The sequence below is a fragment of the Nannospalax galili genome, unplaced genomic scaffold, assembly GCF_000622305.1.
Source record: "Nannospalax galili isolate Female #2095 unplaced genomic scaffold, S.galili_v1.0 scaffold216, whole genome shotgun sequence".
Lineage (NCBI taxonomy): Eukaryota > Metazoa > Chordata > Mammalia > Rodentia > Spalacidae > Nannospalax > Nannospalax galili.
This window is the reverse complement of record NW_008339003.1, coordinates 1,644,199-1,660,393: the sequence shown is the minus strand read 5'-3', so window position 1 is coordinate 1,660,393 and position 16,195 is coordinate 1,644,199.

Below are 16,195 nucleotides of genomic sequence, written 5' to 3'. Positions count from 1 at the left end.
CTGGTCCACATTTCATAAGGTGGTGTCCAACACCTGGCACTGGGATTTTTGTTTAATAACTCACAGCTATTAGGTGCAGATTATTCAATCATGCAGGCTATCACCCTTCTAACTCTGATATATTTTAGTTGGCCTACAAACTAGTATGTTTCTAAATGGACTCTCTTATAGCTTTCATTTTGGTTAATTCTTCCTTCCTCCCTTTGTCCCCCCATCTCCATACCCAATCCCTGTTTAAAACACCCCTGCTCTCAGTATTTCCTGGTCTCTGTTTTCATATCACCCCTCTTTTTAGGTATCCTCACTCCAATGGCCATTTCTAGTTTTCTGGCTCCTCCAGGTATTCCAAGTTAAATACAAAAATATAAGGATTTGAAGCCACAGATGAGAAAGAACCTGAGGTGTTTATCTTTCTGGGCCCAGGGTACCTTATTCAGAACAGCACACTTTTTCCCCCACTTCCACACATTTACCTGCAAATTTCATAACTTAGTTTTTCTTTACAGCTGAATAAAATTCCATTATGTTTATGAGCCTCATTTTCATTATCCATTCATTTGTTGATAGACATCTAGGCTGATTCTATTTCCCACTATTGTAAACAAAGCAGCAATAAACATGATTGACCAGGTATCTCTGTTGTAAAATATAGTACCCTTTCTTAAATTATTCCTTAGTATAGAAAAGAATGGAACACTTCTAAACTGTAAGAAGTAAGGATTAGACACCTAATGGAGATAAAACAAAAACAGAAAATTGTAGAACAATTTCCCTGATGAGCATAGACATAAAAAAAAAACCTCAATAACATACTTTAAAAGTGAATTCAAGAATGTATCAAAAAAGTAATTCAACATGATTAAGTTGGCTTTATTCTAAAGAAGCAGGAATAATTCAGCACATATACACACACAAATGAATCAAAAATGTAATTCATCACATAAATGGCTTGAAGGACAGAAATCACATGATTATATGATTAGTTGCAGAAAATTCCTTTGAAAAAAATCCAGCATCCTTTCATGGTAATAGCCTTTGAGATATTAGATACCAGAAACCTGTGTCAAATTGAAAAAACTCAAAGCATTCTCACTAAAATCAGGAACAAGATAAGCATTTGTGCTAGATAGTTTCAGTGTCAATGTGACACACCTGGGTTTAGGGAGCCTCATTTGGGGAATTTCCTCCATTGGACTGGCCTGTGGCCATGTCTGTGGGTCATCTTCTTGACTGTTGAGTGATGTGGGGGAGGGGGGGCTCAGCCCACTGTGGGTGATGCCACCCCTTTGCAGGTGGGCCCATGTTATATAAGAAAGCAGGTTGAGCAGGGGCCAGGGGAGCAAGCTAGTAAGCAGCATTCCTCCACAGCCTGTGCTCCAGCTCCTACCTCCAGGTTCCTGCCCTTAGTTCCTACCTTGGGCTCCCTGATGAACTGTGACCTGGGAGATGTAGGATCAAATAAACCCTTTCCTCTCCAAGTTGGTAGTGGTCAGAGTATTTCGTCACTGCAATGGAGAAATAAACTAGAAAGAAATTGGTACCAGAGAGTGGGGTATTGCTGTGACAGACCTGACCTTGGTGTTTTTAGGAGGATTATGGAAGCGTTTGGAATTTCTGGCTGGAAAAGCCATTGAATGCTTAGAGTTCGTTGCTGTGGTGCTTGGAATAGTTATGTTGAAAGAGTTGTAAACAATGGAGGCCTGCTTTATAAAGCTTCAAAAGGAAGCGGAGACTATCAGGGCTTTTGTATGATGTTTTGAATTGAGAATCTGTGGGTTCTGGTTGGCTGGGGCTGAAGAATAAGCTGTGATTAAGAAGAGACAAGATCCTGAAGTAAACCTTTTGCTTTACTGGGACAATTGATGCTGGTTAACTGGGCCTGAAAAATCAGCTGTAAGTTACAAGAGACCAGCATCACTGAGATGAAATCCTCTGGGAAGCATTTCCTCAGGGTCAGTGCACAGAAGTTGTGGTCGAGAGTTGGGCCTGAGCCTTTATCTCTAGCTGGAAGCAGGACTTGGTGATGTGTAAGAGTCTCCTACATGGTTCTGGTGTTGAAAGGGTGAAGGGGTCACAGAGAGCAGCTGAGGCTTCACACTCTGAGAGGCCAGGAAAGGCTTAAGTGAAAGTGCAGCTTCAGTTGCAGTGAAGACCCCAGGATTGAAGGGGTCATGGAGAGAATCTGAGGCTTTGCACCCCAAGAAGCAAGAAGAGGCCATTGGTGAAGGTGTAGCCTCAGTTTCAGTGGAGATTCCAGGTTTTTGGAGATGCCAGGACTGTGGGATGACAACCAAGAGCAGCAGCAGGTGTGGAATGGAACTGGCCTGGGTCTGTGAGAGGAGCTTGTGTACTGTGGATGGCAGAGTCAGTGAGGTGGAGCTGCCGGAACCCTTTGGAGCCCAGAAGATCGTGAGTGAATCCCAGATGTCCAGCCTTGAGATAATTTGCTGGACTTTGGTTTTGCTTAGGTGTGCCCAATTCTTCCCTTTGAAATAAGACAGTACTTGTTTTGGATTTTACAGAACCCCACCCACCATTAAGAGACTTTTTAAAAGAGACTATGGACTTTTAAGTGTTTGAATTTTTTAAGGACTGTGGGGTTTTTAAGGTTGTACTGTCTTATGTTGTGATATTAGCATCATGTGTTGGGGACAAGAAATAGAAAGGTTGTAGTTTAATAGTGATGTGTTTGTGTGTCAAGTTGACAAGGGGTCAATTGTGCTGGATAGCTTTAGTGTCAACTTGACACACCTGGGTTGAAGGAGCCTCAACTGGGGAATTATCTCCATTGGACTGGCCTGTGGCCATGTCTGTGAGGCATCTTCTTGATTGTTGAATGATGCGGGAGGGCCCAGCCCACTGTGGGTGGTGCCACCCCTGGGCAGGTGGGCCTGTGTTGCATAAGAAAGCAGGCTGAGCAGGGGCCAGGGGAGCAAGCCAGTAAGCAATGATCCTCCATGGCCTGTGCTTCAGCTTCTGCCTCCAGGTTCTTGCCCTGAGTTCCTACCTTGGGCTCCCTGATGAACTGTGACCTGGGAGATGTAAGCCAAATAAACCCTTTCCTCCCCAAGTTAGTAGTGGTCAGAGTGTTTTGTCACAGCAATCGAGAATCAAACTAGGACAGCGTTCCACTCCCATTCCAATTCAGTGCAGTGCTGGAAGTCCAAGCCAAAGCAATAAGACAGGAGAATACAAAAGAGAGGTGACTAGGAAAGGAAGATGTCCTTGCATACAACACGGTTCTATGCATTAGGAGACCCCGAAGACAACACCCAAAATACTTTTAGACCCAATAAACACTTTCATCAAAGTAGCAAGATGCAAAATTAATGTGTGAAGTCAGTAGCCTTTTTATCCACCAATAGCAAGCATAGGACAAAGGAATTAGGGAAACAATTCCATTTACAATAGCCTCAAAAATACCTTTAAATAAACTTAATCAAGGAAATACATGACCTTTGCAATGGAACTTTAAACAGTGAAGAAAGAAATTGAGAAGGACACAGAAGACAGAAAGACCTCCTATGCTCATGGATTAGTAGAACTGACATTCTGAAAATGGCCTTTCAACCAAACATAGTCTATGACATCCCAATCAAAGTTCCTGTGAAAGTTTCCTCAAAAATAGAGTAAACAGTCTTAAAATTCATATGGAAGCACAAAAAAACTACAGATAGCCAAAGCGACCTTCAGCAAAAAGAACAGTGCTGGGGATATTACCACACCTAATTTCAAACTATACTACAAAGCTATAGAAAGAAGGCAGCCTGGTACCAACAGAGAAAAGACAACTAAATCCATAGCGTAGAACAGAGCACCCAGAAACAAGGCCGTGAAACTTCAACTGGCTGATTTTTGCCAAAGAAGTGAAAAATATGCATTGGAGAAAGGATCACATCTTCAACTAACGGTGCTGGAAACACTGAATGTCTACATTGTGGACGAGTGGAACTAAATCCTTCTCTCTCACGCCGCATAATTTAACTTTTGATTGTATTTGTACTATAACTCTTTGTATGTGTTAAAGTTGTCGCCATTCATTAGAAATGATATTCCTTATTACGTAATAATCTCTAGTTTTCATACTTCTGTGTTTGGAAAGGAGTGTAAATTTCAAAGTTTCTCACAAGACAGTTGTTACTAAGGATATAAAGCTATAACTAAAATGGTTACTTTCTTAATAGATAGCATAAGTATACATTTGCTTTATTATCTATTAAAATTAGTTTAAAATACATGTTTTTGTTGGTTTGCTTTCACTTTAATTACTTTTACTTGAAATGATATCATAGCATTTTAGAAAGTATGGCGCACTAAAAGCACTTTCTACTTGCAGCCACATGGGCTGTGGTTCTTGCCTTCGAGATGAAGAGGGAAAACATGGTTCTCCCCATAAAGCTTTTGTTAAATTGGATCACTGTAGGAAATTGCCTTCATGCTGGGTTTCCTCATCTTTGAAATAAACAAGATATATACATGCTAAATTATTTCTTGTTTTGGAAGCAATACAATTCAGTACCTTTTATAGTACCTGATAAACAATTTGGCACTTAGTAAATGGGGGTGCCTATTATACTTGATAGCAGTCCTCCTACTTATACAACTAGAGTATTGATATCTGTGCTTATAGTTCACAAGTATCTTTGCTATGCATCTTATGTGAGAAAGGATTTATTTTGTTCAGTTATAATTTCTCCCATTCTGCATTTTGATTATGCATGAGTATCTATTTATTTATTCTAATGAAAATGAACCTATTTGTAAACTTGTACAAAATAGAATCTGTCACTTTATAGCTAATAATAGTGATGTCATTTCCTGGTGACTTTTTGTGACTTATAGCTCAATGTATGTTTTAAAAAGTTGCTTTAAAAGCTCCGTGAACAGGGATTCTGAACCAGTATGAGTGGTGGCTCACAGCAACGGTTCTTTGCGGAACTTCCTGCTTTCTGTTCTTTCTGCACCATTAGTCATTTCCTCTCCTTGTTCTCTGATATTTTTATTCATAAAGTAATGAAATCTTTCTGGAGTCTACAAGGCTCTGCCATTTTATCTCTGCAGCTGTTTATCACATTGAACAATTCTTCTTTGTTTTTCATGTAGTGAAAAGAAAAATGAAAAAAGAAATAACAGAAGAAATTGTTATTTTATCCAAGAGTCCATTAGTCAAATCCATTGACCATGTCATACATGCAGCTTACACTTCAGGTGTTTTTCTCAGATAAAATACTTTTAGCCACCCTTCCTTCTTAATAGGCCAAAGAGAAATGAAAGGGTAAAGGAATTTGCAATCTGTCAGTGTGTGCAATTGCCCTTCACAAAATGGTTAGTGCTTATAGCATTAAAAAGAGTACAGACTTGTTATTTGTACGAGTACAAAGTTCTCCTCTTGTACAAAGCACAAAATTACTAGTGCATGCCAAAGCAAAGTACAGATTCATTTTCCAGACTAAACTTGTTCTTACATACTAGTAACACTATTTAAATCAGCAGAACTTATTTGATGAGTGGTTGCAGGCATTTGTGTTAGAAGTGCATATGAAGAGCCGGATTATGTTTCCTGTCCATATCTTCTCAGCTGTTTGTGAATTTGTGTTCCTAAACTTGACCTTGGTTTTCAGAAGCTTTTCTTTGTAGCTTCACAGAATGTCGTTCCTATTCTATTCATATTTTGGTGACTTTCTGATTTGTGGATCTCTATTTTTACATTTTCCACATTCTTCTTTTCTATTCCTTCATATTCTTCTCTTGGTGGGATAATTTATTTCCCTGCCCTTGGCTATCACATTCAGGTCAATACATCAATAATTAACTTGTGTTCTCAGCATCCTGTTTGTGCTTTTCAACTGCTTTTATCATTTTTGCTGGCTCCAGAAAAGCTGGATTCTGGGAAAAAGTCAGGTTTTTTTTTTTTTTTTTTTTGTTCTCCCATACACTCTTGACCAGGATAGGGTCTGTGAGAGGATAGGATCAAAACTTGGATTCAGCTAGACATTGCCATTCTGAAAGAATTTTTCTATCTTTCCACAGGCATGATCACAGGGTAGAGGGGAATGATTGTAAGAGCTTATGATTGTTTCTGCTGTGAACATTTAAAATATATGATTATATTATGTCTTGAAGTGATCAGTAATGTATACACTAAGAGTAAATAGCTAACATGAAATGTTAGAAGAGCAGGGATCATGTTTCATTTGGTTTTCAAGTCTGTCTGCTGCTGTGCCTGCCACAGTGGGTGTTCAGTGAGCACCTAATGATTGGGTGTATTGAACTGCAGTGGCTTGGGTTTCCTTTCTTCTGTTAGTCCCCAAGTGCAACTCAGGCATCTCACCAGTGGCTGGAATCTCTACTGTCGGCCACAAGCTTGTGTGTTGAGTGCTGGTTCCCCAGCAGGGACACTATTTTGGTAGGCCTTTAGGAGATGGGGCATCACTGATAGAAATGACTTACTAAGGGTGAACTTAAAGTTATAGCCCTGTCCGATTCTAGCCTGCTCTCTGCTTCCTAGTCCACTGAACAGCCTCTGCCACCCGCACTTGCTGCAGTGAAGTGAGCTCCTTTGCCCTGCCTTTCCAGGTATGATAGACTGAAACACTCGGAAACTCTCAGCCACAAAAAGAGAAGCTGCTCTTCCCAGTAAACAGTGATGAAGGCAGACATTCAGGTAAAGAAAGTGCTGAGAATGGGGGACAGTTCAGCCACAAACAAGACATTTTTACCATTATCCCTAAGATTCGGGGAGTATGGCAGGAGGGGCAGAAAGAATGTAAGAACCAGAAGATATGGAGAAGGTCTGGGAAATGCCATATTCAGGACAAGGCATAGCCAAAGCAATCATGATCCCTAATCAGCCACAGACGGCTGTGCTGGGTCTGTTCAAGAAAGGACCCATCACTAGTCAGGCAAGGCTGCAGGAGGACTCAGGGGACTCTACCTCTCACTGCTGAAGTGTTTGCTGCTGATGGATGCAGGGAGAGAGGGAGTCACTGCCTTTAGTTGTGTGCCCACTGGTGACCCCAGCAGGCTCCAATGGGTAGTTCCAATCCAGTGCTCATATAGATGGCCCTGATTAAACTAAATGGGCTCCAAAACAAAACCCAAAGTCTGGGAAAATGAAATGGTGAAGAGGAGGGACTGTTGGTAAGGATGGGAGGGACTTAAGAGAAGGTGGGAGGGGTCAGAATGTGGTACATGGATGAAGCTGTCAAAGAACAAACGTGATTAAAAATAATTAACTTCAAAAAATTTGCTCAGAGACTGAAGTGTAATTTATAGAATTAGAAAATTCTTTTGAAATTAATTGGATTTGTTAGCTGTCTGAAATTTGAATTCTTTCCTCACTTCCGTATTAAAAGTTCTCACGTTAAGACAGCACTGAGATATAATTTAACTCTCCAGAGTCACTCACCGTCTTTCATGCTTATATGTTAACTGGATTGGACACTGGATGTGAAAACATAATCAAATGATTATTGAATTGCTATGATTGTAAGGGATTTTACTTTATACTAGACAATTTTCCACCATCTAAAGCTCTACAGTTTGATGCTCCCATTTAGGATTACAAAGATACATAGCAACAGGGTTTGTGAAGATGTAAAACAATAAAATCACCTCCAACAATGACAACAACGATGAAAAGCCATGAACTAGTCTCTCCGGAAATATTACCTTGATACGAATTCTATAGAATTTTAGAGTACCTAATCACATTTGGCAAAGAAGACCAATAATATTATATAATGGCTGCAGTCCATCAACGAAGTCATCTAATTTGAAGACTTCTAAGATTCTTTAAGTGCATCATGGTTTTAATTTCCTTTCCACATCTTCATCGTCCTTAAGCACTGACAATATGCTCTAGTTTACGACATATCGATTAGCATAGTTATGGAAAAAAAGACATCTTTTGAACTAAAATATGTGTTGTGTTTAAGAGAATAGAAAAGCGTATAAGTTGCATTGAATTCTGAACTGTAGGTGGTTCCACTGAGTGATTCAATAACCGGAACCCATATCAGAGCTCTAAAAAAACAACAGAAACAAACAAAAACCCTCTCTTTCCACTGCCAACCCTTTAACACATTTAAAATAGCAAATATTTGGAGTTTTATATAACTCCAAACCACAGCCCATTTGTTTATTTTTCCACCGATGTCTTCTGTGAACACAAAGTGAATGGCAGTTAAGTCCTCCGATACAAACCTCCTTTGAGGCTGAGGCTTCTCGTGAGCTTCATTTTTATTTCAAAATGTTTTTTCTAAGTACTGACATGGAATTATTTTTTATTCCTATTTTACTTCTTAAAATGAAATACATTTTAACTTCTGCTATTTTCTTAGCATTTATATATTTTTAGAAACAAACAGCCCCCCTTTGAAGAAATATCACCTAGTTTTTCTACTTCCACAACCAAATTCATGCCTGTCTTGAAATTTCAAAAGCATAAATTCAGGACCTTAGCCCTTTGTAGCCTAGATGCTGTGACTTAGTGATCTCCTGCTTCGGGGTTTAAAGTGTGTAGAAAAGCTGCTGCTTTGGGCTCTGAAGAGGCAGACTTCCAGGTGACAGATGCTTCGCCCTCAAACCAGTGTCCAAAGAAATACATCCTTTCCCTTCTATACTAAGCAAGGAACAGTTAAAAAGGACCAATTCACACTGAAACAGTACTTATCTTTAAGACTGTTGTCAGGGAAAGACAAAACTCTGATAAGCTATGCACAGTATTGCAAATATCAAATGAAGATGATAATTATTAGAAACAAAGAAATCAGAATTGTTTTTAATGGTTATTATCTGGTAAGGAATGGCTGCAAGCAAGAGCCAGCAGATTGCTGTTCACTATTAAAAATGACACTACAGACATGATTGATTGGTTTTGAGTAATAGATTTCATAAGGATGGCCACTGCTGAATAGGTTTATAAGTAAACACAGATTTGAAAGTTTACAAACAGACTGAATTAGTAGACTGTATTAAAATTATTGCACAACTTCAGGCCAAAACCTTTCTGGCTTGTTTTAATTAAAGAAAATAATAATATAGTTTGACTGTATTTTCTTAGCCATTATTCTTGCACACTTCACATGTCAATATTACCCAGTAGAGCAATATTGTGAAAAGCAAAATTTTGAATAGGCATTATTTACTTTTTGTAGATTCAACTGAAATCAATATTTTTTGCATCAAAAACCTTCTATTGATTCATTCACCCAGTTATGGTGTGTTTACTATGGGCCTCTGGTGAGATGCCAGGGCAATGGACAGACCAGATGGAACTCTGCCCCGGCCAGATGTTTACCTGAGCCAGTGGTATCTCTCTTTATAGTAATACAGTAAAGTGGTCAGAACAAGGGACTAGAACTTATTTTACACTGTTTCCTATGGAGAAGAAAGTCCTACTTAGAAAAGTGAAAATTTGCATAGCGCATCAATAAGTATAATAACTCTATTTCTGCTAAATGTTTAAATTTCAGTCTCCTTAGACCAGATCTCCATTTACAAAAACTATTCTAGAGTGATAATCATCATCATCATCATCATCATCATCATCATCATCATTCAGCTAAAATACCTGAATACTTTCAGCTTTGAAATTTAGAAAGCATTTCCTAGTTCCACTTTAAGTAGAAAACTATTGTCTAATGGCAGCTAAATTTTACTTTAGATAAGAAAAAAAGAAACCTAGGACATACCGTAGAATGCTAGATATTTTAATCAGTGGATTTTTGTCAACAAAAAATATCTTACAACCACTCTTTTTTTTTTTTTTTGGCTTCTATATTAGAAACCTCTCATATAGACAGCAATTTGTTTAAATTAAGCATGTTTGGATATTCAGTCCTGTTAACTCTCTCAGGTAGCTCCCAAGCCTGATGCTCAAGTGCTTTTATGAAGAGAAAGAGGGGGGAGACATCATGGACCACATTTTATAACCATAACAAATGTACTAATAGTGTCATTGTTATTTGCCTCATTTTGAATTTACATTTCACCGAGTAGTGCCATTCTATTAAGAATTTATTTCAGAGGTGGGAGAGAGAAGTCACTTGGCTATCTCACCAGTGTCAAAGTTGCTTTTTGTCATGGGATGAGGCGGGGGCAGAGTGGAGAATAAAGTATCTTTCTTGGAGATGGGGTATTACTTTATGAATCCAATTTCATATCTATCTTGCCATCTGTCACCAGGCAGAAGAGATATAGGACAGTGGCAAACTCATGTTAAAAAAGCTGTCTTGGGATAACAAAGAGAAAAGTTAATGGACATGGATTTACAAATTATTAATGATTTTTCTTGTCATTTCTTGAAAAATGAAAGCTATGCCTGCTGCCTCTCTCCCCAAACAGATTGCATTTTATTCCTCTGCAGTTTGTCCATCAGCCTTCACTCTGACAACATAATCCAGAACTAATCCGGAGCTTCGGTTTTCCTTGTTGGCTCTCAGGCAGCCTGCTTAGACAAATCCTGCTACCTGTCAGCCCTCCTGTGGGTGCCAAGCTGGCTGCCAGGTTAACCTCTGGGGAAACAGGAAGACCTGCTGATTTAACCCCTACTTCCCTTCCTGTAATCCACAGTAAATAGGGGGATGTGAGCAGGCTAACTGTTTTAATCAGGGTTGGATCCCTTAAAATCTGTTTCATACACAGCTTTAAGAACTCAGGTTATGAACATCCCTATGTGAAATCACACAGCACTCCCTCAAAAAATGTGGGTCCTAAAGAAGCAGATGGATCAGCAAGACTGAAAGGTCTTAATCCTCCCAAGTCCTCCATGAAAACTATACCCCACTTCCCTGAGCCACACCATTGCTTATAAATACTTCCCAATTGTCAGGATGAGGTCAAAACCTACCAAGAGATAGAATAGGACAACAACAAAGTTTAATTTGGTTATTATAAGGACTCACTCTTGGTTAATTTCTGTTCTAATTTACCCTTTCTCTATCCCTTGCCTCTCCCAATACATGTACACACACACACACACACACACACACACACACACACACACACAAATTCTTGTGGCATGACAGTGAATTTGAATATTGTTTATAGATAGGTCTGAAATGATTCCAATATGAGCAAATAACAAGGCAAAGTTTTCAAATGAGTAAATGTAAATTAATGTAATTAAGTAATGGCATTTAAATGACACGAAATTGAGCAAGTATTAAGGAGGGGGACATTAGGAAATAAAGCCCGTGAAACCTCTCACTCCATTTAAAAAGAACATCACACTACCTTCAAGGCACATGTGACTCTACCTGCTTCTGCAGCACCAAGAGTCCACAGCAGGAAAGCGCTTTCATGAAGACATTGTTCCAAGGCACACTTTAGAATTCCACTACATTTAGACTCCCGGGGAATGTAATGAAGCTTCACTCAGCTCTTTTAGTGTGAAGCAGGTAAGATGTCCAAGATTCTCCAGGAGGAGGTAAACTCAGCTCAGCCTCTGGGTGAGGAATCTGAATAGAATCACTATGACTTCTAACAAGCATCCTTGCTTTTCTCTCATTTAATCACATGGTTTCCTCTAAGAACTAGGACAAGGCTTACCCCTCCCCATCTACTCCCTCCCACAGAGCAAAAGATGAAAGACAGGAATGTTCCTTATGCAAAATAAACACTCAGATGTGGGTTTAATGAAGTAAGTGGACTAACAGATCACACACACACACACACACACACCCCACTTGATGACTTCTGACGTAACTAGATTGAAATGAAGTTTTATTCAAATATAATTATTTTAGTGATGGTTGTATTTTTGTAGGCATAATTATATCTTAAATTTTAATGAATAAATGTAAGAGTTTTTCTTCATGAGTAATAATTTTAAAAATAAATTTCCAACTTTTTCTATTCAAAAGATAAAAAAAATACTTGAAAAAGGATTGTTATCAAACTTTTTAAACTTTTTGTTGTTGCCATTGTTTTCGCCTCTTCCCTTTCTTTTCCCATGGCCTCTGCCTTTTCTTTTATTTCATGTAATTCACGGAAATTTTGTTTTATTGGTGTTAAAGTTTACTATGGTGTCAGATAGTAATTTATCACTGGCAGCTGACTTTTGTGGTTAAGGTGAGAACAAGGATTAACTGTCAAACAACACCACGAGAGATAAAGCTTGTTTTAAAGAAGACCAATTTGTTTATGTTCATTTTGATAACTATGAAATTATTAAACTTAATTTTGGAAATAAAATATGAAGTCAGACAGAAGAGATGAAATTTCAAAATTCAACCTCTGGAATAAAAGACTTATTACAAGCCTTCCACTAGTTTATATCCATTGTTGTTTAAAAGGTTTTTGAAAGGCAGCTTTATTACGGCAGTGACTGTGAATTCTATGCTAAGATGCTTTGGGGCTAGAATCTTAAGATTGACCAGGGATGACAATTGAGTCATTTCTAGTCACACTGGATTGTTGTTTGGTAACAATGCCATAAGGAACTTTGGTTTGAGCATTCAAGCTGTTTAGAGCACATTGACTTATTCACAATTGATCAATACCCTATAAACAAATGCTGAGAACATCAGGCCAGTTTTACTCATCTCTCCTTTTCCAGCGCCAGCGGGAGGGTGTTATCTGGTTATCGATCACACTTCTTATCAGCTCTGCACATTATGGTATGTTTGTGGTTGCTACAAAATCTAAACAGTACTGGCCTAATTCATTGACCTTTGAAATCTGGGTCTCAATGGCAGTAAAACAAGACTGATCACACTTAAGGAAGCCTTTACCGGGTCTCACAGTCTCAGGAAATTTGAAATAATCAGAGCCCCCAAAGTAAACTATATAGGACATTTTGCTCAAAGAATTAGGAATGTTGAAAGAAACCACACTTGTTTGTTAGAAGTAACACAAGGAGACCAGTCTCTACCAGAATGAGCTTTCTTTCTGCCAACAAGCAATAGGGTGACTTTAGAACACTGGAAACAAAATGTAGATGATTTTAATTGGAAATGAAATCTTTCCAATGAAGTTTTATGGTTTGGGACTTTTCTCACATAGATTTGTCCAATACTTGGAACACACTTTATCTGGGAAGCAGACACATGAACCTTTTTATTGAGTAAATTCCATTTGTTTTTAAGAATATAAATGTAGCCTCAAGCTAAAAACAGAAGCAGAGTGAAAAAAGGTTTAAACTGAGTAGAATTGATAAACAAATGGGCCCTCTAATGGAATTCTTTAACTAGCTCCACCAGTTTGACATTTGACTTTTTTTCTTAGTACTTATATGTAACCCATTTTTAAAATTTTATCCTAAACATCAATTGCTTTTAACATCTAAAAGTAATCTACAAATATAGATGATTCAACAAATGTTCAACTAGTTTCCTTTGGGATAGAGAAGATGGCTTTCAATTTTTCACTACTTTATTACTCTGGTATATGTTTGACTTTCCATATTTGGTATTTCCTTAGCACAGATTTCTTAGAGGAGTAATGAATAAAGTAATATCTGTGTTTAAAACTTTATGTATGCATGAAGATGCTGTGCTCATCTTCCACATGAGTACATCAGTTTACATTTTCTTTTCCTTTGCATATGACTATTAGCTTCCAAGTCTGTTCCACTAGCTCTCCTTTCATTCTTTTTATTTCTTTAGAATCTGAAAAATTTATATATATATATATATACACATACACACACATTATTTGAATTTTTATCTTTTTTCCTTGAGAGTGAATAAAGTTTTAGAGTTATTGGCCATTTTGTTTTTATTCTTACTTCTCTGTTTATTTACCATTGTTCACTTTTCCATTTAGTTATGAAGCTTATTTGTTACAGCCTTTTACATAGAAAATACATAGTATTATGCAGATGATAACACATTTGTATGTGTTAAGTATATTTGTATTATATATTCCAAGTGTTTACCCTTTTGCATTTTAGCAATTACCTTTATTTTATGATTGTTAAATTATCATCACCAAACATGGCCATGAAATTTCTACTTTTAAAATTTTCTTGCTCTTTGTTTGCAGCTTAATATGCAACAAATTAGAAAGAAATGTCTTGATACTTAGAAAATATGTTCTGTGTTACCTATGGATTGACCGCGATATACAGACTGGTTTGTGTGGACCTTAAAGGCAGCATTAATACCTTAGAAATGAGGCAGAATGTACATAGTGTAAAGTTCTAGCCTCTCCTAAATGTTATAAGTCACTGAACAGAGAGCCTCTTACCAAATTAACCAAAATATTGAAGAGACCTCATAGACTCTTGGTGTCTATTTCAATAAATAATTCTAAACTTATCTAGAATATTAAAATGATATAAAAATATATCCATGTTCATAAAAAGTAGTAAAACAGAGTATAGATGTAATAATTTAAATGTATCACTAATGCTGTTGGGAAAAGGCAGACAAATATACCAGGAAGTCTTTTAAATAGACTACTGAGCTAAAGGAGCCGTTAGTGGTGAATTGTGACCGGAGGAGTTATTCAGGAAATGGTATTTATTAACTGGCCACTTTAAAATTGTATTCGATGTTATTTGGAAATTGTAGCCATTAAACATTTTGAAGGTCTTATTTCAAATATTTTCCAGTCAAATACTTTTAAAATATAGAAACACCTAAAAATAAACCAAGTGAAGTATTTAGTGAACTTTATTTTCGAGAACGAGCACATGACTGGCAAATAATAGAAGCCTCTAAAATCATCATAGAAATGGATGCCTGCAGTTGACATAAATATGAATTATGAAGAAGTAGGATATAAATAAATAGATACAGTAAAATGGGAATTTGAAGGACAGTGTCCGTTTTGCTTGCAGTAGTGGAAGAAAGCATATCAGCACCCAGATTGTCCTTAGGGAAAGAAGGAATTTGCTCAGATAGGGCAGGAGGGCAGGAGTGAGTGCCAAGTGGCCTGGAGCCTGGGAAGACCTGGCAGGGCAGCCGAAAAAGCCAAGGGTCAAATGACAAGGGTTCTGGCCCTATCTGTAGTGTACGCTCGTGGTCCACGGGGGCTTACAACGTGGCTGAGAGGTAAAGTAGGGACTGAAAGACCTGACGGAGTTTGCTGTACTTTCATTTTTGCTCATTTTCTTTCCATTTACTTTTCCAGCATCCTGCCTTTTCACTGTGACTCCGAAGAGCAGGGAAGGAAAACCTTGCTTCTATTGAGAAGCATTCCATTATCATCCGTTTCCTGGGAGGTAAAGGAATATGAGGCAAGTGAGTCATCATCCTTGACGAGCAGACGAGCACACGCGCTTAAGAGTGCGGCGCCAGCCAGAGCTGCCCCAACAGCACACAGCCTAGTACCGCTGTCTTGCTGCGTCTTCCACAATAGTCTCAGGAGTATTGAAATGCAGGGCAACGCTTGCCAGAAATAACTGCTTTGTTGGTGACCAAGCGCATCTTGCCCTTTCGTTCACACAAAATAGAGAGGGACAGTGAAATACGGAATGGAGTTTGATAGGATCAGAAGACAGAGACTCATACTTTGTATGTAGCTATAACAGTTTAGTAATTTAGAAGTGTCTTTGTCATTTGATCTTTTAAACAACCGACTTTGCATATAAGGAAACTACTCATTATTGTTGGTATTAGAGCTGTTGCCTGAACTATGGCTCTGGAGAGCGGCAGGCGAGGGCTTGAATGCAGGCATGGCAGATCTACAGCCTAGGCTCTTCACCACCACACCACATAGCACCCACTGGTCATGATTTCCATGAGCTGAGCCATCCTTGCTAGTCAAGACTCAGTTTGGTCTTACCCTGTGTCTGATGGCCTCTCTAGGTCCTCTCTTGGATCTACTTGCTAGATTGTCCTTAGGGAAAGAAGGAATTTGCTCAGATAGGGCAGGAGGGCAGAAGTGAGTGCCAAGTGGCCTGGAGCCTGGGAAGACCTGGCAGGGCAGCCGAAAAAGCCAAGGGTCAAATGACAAGGGTTCTGGCCCTATCTGTAGTGTACGCTCGTGGTCCACGGGGGCTTACAACGTGGCTGAGAGGTAAAGTAGGGACTGAAAGACCTGACGGAGTTTGCTGTACTTTCATTTTTGCTCATTTTCTTTCCATTTACTTTTCCAGCATCCTGCCTTTTCACTGTGACTCCGAAGAGCAGGGAAGGAAAACCTTGCTTCTATTGAGAAGCATTCCATTATCATCCGTTTCCTGGGAGGTAAAGGAATATGAGGCAAGTGAGTCATCATCCTTGACGAGCAGACGAGCACACGC